This window comes from Pantherophis guttatus, chromosome 5 (genome assembly GCF_059756535.1).
Source record: "Pantherophis guttatus breed Tessera chromosome 5, ASM5975653v1, whole genome shotgun sequence".
Classification (NCBI taxonomy): domain Eukaryota; kingdom Metazoa; phylum Chordata; class Lepidosauria; order Squamata; family Colubridae; genus Pantherophis; species Pantherophis guttatus.
The window spans coordinates 50,675,684-50,680,408 of NC_142067.1; the positions used below are offsets into that span (position 1 = coordinate 50,675,684).

At 33.8% G+C, this 4,725-nt stretch overlaps 1 long non-coding RNA gene across 1 annotated transcript; it reads left to right on the forward strand.

Moving 5' to 3' along the window:
• Nucleotides 1-1,587: 1,587 nt before the first annotated feature.
• LOC117672081 (uncharacterized) lies at nucleotides 1,588-2,287 on the forward strand. Its single transcript, XR_004593120.3, has 2 exons — nucleotides 1,588-1,689; nucleotides 1,858-2,287. It is a non-coding gene; the product is annotated as an uncharacterized LOC117672081 (long non-coding RNA).
• Nucleotides 2,288-4,725: the final 2,438 nt, after the last annotated feature.

Genomic DNA, 4,725 nt, shown 5'->3' on the forward strand with positions numbered 1-4,725 from the left:
GGTAAGAATAACGCGGGGGGCAGGGGGGACGGAGGCAGAACCGGTTCGGTGACATCATATCATCACCGCTACCGGCTTGGCGGAACCGGGCACAACCAGAGGAACCCACCACTGCACTTAGGTCTAGTTCTGGTTTGGACCTTAGGGACCAAACCATCTGAGTAAATCTGGGCTAATCATTTTCTCAGCCCTATGAAGAAGGCCATGGCAAATCATTTTCAAAAGAAAATCTTGGAAACGTGTTCAGGCAGTTGCCAAGAATCAAGATTAAGCCAAAGACACACATAAAAAAAGATTCCTATGGAGGCTACAGCATTACTAAATTATATTAATATCAAACTCAAATTTATTCTAGATGGATCTTCCTGAAACACCTTTAAAACTTTCTAGTATCTTGAAGTTCCATTTGGGAGACAAGCTTCATTTAGACCTGTAAGTAGGTCTCTTGAACTAAGCTGATAGTTGATGTTGCATCTGTGGACCTTATGCCTGGAAAAAAAAAAACCCACCTTCTCTTTGTGTGTGTCTATGTATTTAACCTATGGAACTGTTTGGGAGACCTGTTTTGCTACTATAATAATTTAATAGATATTTGCAATTTTTTATAAAACACAAAAATATAAAAATAGTTGAAATTGCAACTTGCTACTGCATATCCCATTTGAGGAATGAATCCAAAATTCTAGTTTTAAATTCCATCCAGTTATATCCACACTTGTGTCTTTCCAAACAATAATTTGTTTTCCAAAATTTAAATTGTCTTTCAGAACAATTCTAGTCCAAAATATGTTACATATTTCACTCTAAAACAAAACTTACTGAGCTCCTGAAATGTCATCAATTATATGACCATTTATATATGAAACACATTTCATATATAACGCGCTGTGTGCGTTGTGGGAAAGCATCAGACCATGAAAGTGTAATATTATTAAGTACACAAAATTTACTCAGACATTTTAAAAGTTTATGGAACACGTCTAAGACATCTGGCTTAGCAAATGGAAGGATGCAGAAAAGATACATTTGCCAATAATATTAAGAGAAAAAAAGATATCTAAATATTTTGATTGTTTTCAATTAAAATCTATGACAAATTAATGATGCATAATGATGATAATGATATAATTGTTTTATTAAGTCACACATTTACAAGGACCTTCATAAACCATTCAGGGCTTCACCACAAAGAATGCATTCATCTCAAATCAATGCTAAATCAATTTTATTTCTTATAAACGGTTTAATTTAAAAAATTTAAAAAGCTGCTGGCTGGGGGATTCTGGGAGTTGAAGTCCACCCATCTTCAAGCTACCAAGGTTGAGAAACACTGTCTTAGATGATAGACAGAAAGACAGATAGACAGATACTGTATATAGATTTACCCAGAGTGTTAATCATGTCCTTATTTAATATAAATTTGAGTTGCCCATTTTAATCACATATTTGAGAGTCATTCAAATGCTCATGTTTCCGTTAGAACACTTTGTCACAATGCTGATTGTAATCTGTCAGATTTAGAATGTTGGAAAATTTGAACAATACCAGCACTTTAGAATTTAACTAACAGTATTGGCAAGAATCCAATCATAGCAGGCTTGTTAGAGGATAGAACAGGCACCCCAGTAATCCATTTCAACCAAGAAAGTATTTCAACTGTTGTCCATTGAGAAATGCACTGTTCATCAGGTATTCAAAATACCTTATGAACTATACAAAAATGTATAGGTTATGTTTTTCTGTTCTAATCCAAACTATAATTTATTTTTTAAATTGTTCACTTTGTTGTTATTCAGGGTTTCAGACATATCACATTTGTGTTCATATATTGCCTTGTTTTCTTTATCTCTTATTTAGTTTAATTTGGAAATATGAAGCAGAAAAGTCAAAATTCAGCAACAAGACTTGATGATTGATATTCCAGTGGAAGAACATTCTGATTTTTGTTTCTTGATTGTGTAGATGATGGATTCCCTACTTGAACAGTTCCTGGACTAAAACAAATGGCCCTCATGGTAATATTCAAACAAACCATATTCCACCTCATTTACATCTGTGACACATTGTAAGACTACTGCTTTATTATGCCGGTAATATACATTAATCCTAATTTGCTGTAAAGAGTATGATGAGAACAAAATATTTTATGTTTTATAGTAACATTTTTATTAATAGCCCCTATGCATTTTAATGATTCTAGTAGTAATCTTTGTTTTCTTAAAAAACAGGCTGCATATTCCAAATATGTTTTAGAAATATATATGTAATAAACATGGTTTCCCTCCTATTCATCAGTGTCCATATTAATATTCCAAACAACGGAACATGCTAATGGGAATCTTTTCCAATGCTGCATTTAAGGCTTACTTTAATAAAACAAGTTTGCATATACTGTATGATGATTCATTAAGGTGGTGTCAAAGTTAGGTACAAAAGTAGGAAGAGGTGGAAACACCATGCAGCACCAATGCCTTTGTTCTAAACTAGGACATCGGAAAGTGACGTTCATGTTCAAAATTAACATGGGAAATTACAATCAAAAGCAACTAAAGGTCAATGTTGTGTAAGCATAATGAATTAACAGCTGAACTCTCATTAATAAAAACGTAATCCACTAGAAGTTCATCAGCTAGGCCACAATTTTTCTACTTCTTTTGTTTACTTATTTAGCAACCAAAACTTATTTCACCAATGGCTTCTTTTGAAAAATATTCTGTTGTTGTGTGAGTATTTCTATCTTAAATCAAGGTTCTCAGTGACAGCATATAGTACAAGGTACTTTAAGCCTAGGGTGAATATTGATTGCTATCTATCTATTGGCAGAGCTTAAACTGGTTTTTTTTTAACAGATCATAAAAGATCCTCACCCCACACCAGCTAAATAGGAGCGGTAAAAATGAAGCTGAGCTGCAGAGAGAAAACAGCCCAATATGTCTTTCAGATATTTTGGACAAAAAAAATTGCTGATTATCCCCACAGTGAAGAAACTGCAGATCTAGATCATTATTAAATGATGACCTTGTTGATTGTCTATGGAGAGATTTTCAGTCATCCAGTTCATGGTTGTCCCAAAAGTTGTAAGAAGAAGCTTCTTCAGCTCTGAAGCTTCTTGGATGAAAAGTGAAATGTCTTCAAGGAAAAAACAAAGTCCAGTTGCCTTATGAAAAAAGCATTTTGGGCTGACCTTGCTGGTGTTCTTTGTATTCCCAGTAAGAGGGTTTTTTTACCTTCAGCTCCAACTCTAATAGAATTAATTTCAAATAATTTGGAACAGAATCATCCAGTAACATTTTTGTAGTAAAAATAAGTAACAACTGTAGTAACAATAAGTGTATGTTCAACATTTTATAAGCTGTCAAGTGTTTTCTAAAAATGTAATAATAAATGCTGGATTCAATATGTGAATGTAGGTTGTACACAGCCTCTGCTGAGTCAGGGCAAAATAGATAACATTCATGAAGTGGTAACATTGCACAGCCAAACATCTGTGTTGTTCTGTCAAGTGAAGAAGATAAATCTTACTAGGTTTGGTGCAACATCTAAACTGCAATCTACAAAGATAAAAAGGAAGTAATAAAATTAGGCAATAATTTAACATAGCCAAATTTTTCACATTTCACATTTTCACTTACAGTATTTTCTATGTCAAATATCCATAAACACATAGATAAGCACAAATTATTCAGAAGTGATGATGCCTAATTCAGGACAAATTGCAATCTTACACTCATTTACAAAAAGTAAGTAGAGTGTCCTGATCATTTCTTTTAAATTAAAGTTATTTTTATATTTGTTTATTAAATTTGTTTGCTGCCCATCTAGTCACAAGGCAGCTCTGGACATCTTGCAAGGTTAAAACCAATAGAACTACACAAAATAGATAGATGATAGATAGATAGATAGATAGATAGATAGATAGATAGATAGATAGATAGATAGATAGATAGATAGATAGATAGTATACGCAATAAAATATGGATTACAATTGAAATTATGGTAAAAAGATGGGGATGGAGGGAACAGCCTGGGCGGGGTGGGTGAAGTGAGATCTGCTATTGGTCCTTCAACCACTTCCAGTATTATATTCCTTCACTGGGAAGCCAACTGGCAGAGCAAGATCTTCAGGCTCTTATGGAAAATCAGGAATGTAGGAGCAGATCTCCCTGGGACAGCTGGGGGACGACAACAAGATGTTCCAAAGGGCAGGAATCATGTAGAGAAGGCTTTTCTGCTGGATTGCACCAGCCAAAATTCCTTAATTAAAATTGAATTACCATTCATAGGCATTGGACACATATTCTATGAAACTAATATTATAGTTTCATATATACATACAAGACTAGAAAGTGGGAGGCCATGAGTTCCAGCCCCACTTTAGCCATGAAAGCCAGCTGGGTGACCTTGGGACAGACACTCTGTCTCTATCCAACTCACCTCACAGGGTTGTTATGGAGAAAATAGGAGGAGGAAGGTATGTTGGATATGTTCATCACCTTGAACTATTTGTATAAATAACAAAGGTGGGTTACAAATAAATAAATAAAAGTAAAATGTGTCCTTTATAAATATAGTTACAAATTAAGAAATAGTAATATAAGTCCAGACTAATCTACCAAAATAATCAAATATGTTAGTATTTGAGATGTTGAAATAATATATTTCAGAATAAGAAAAAAGAATCTTTGTCATTTAAACAGTCAGTCATACTTTAATTCCAAATATACT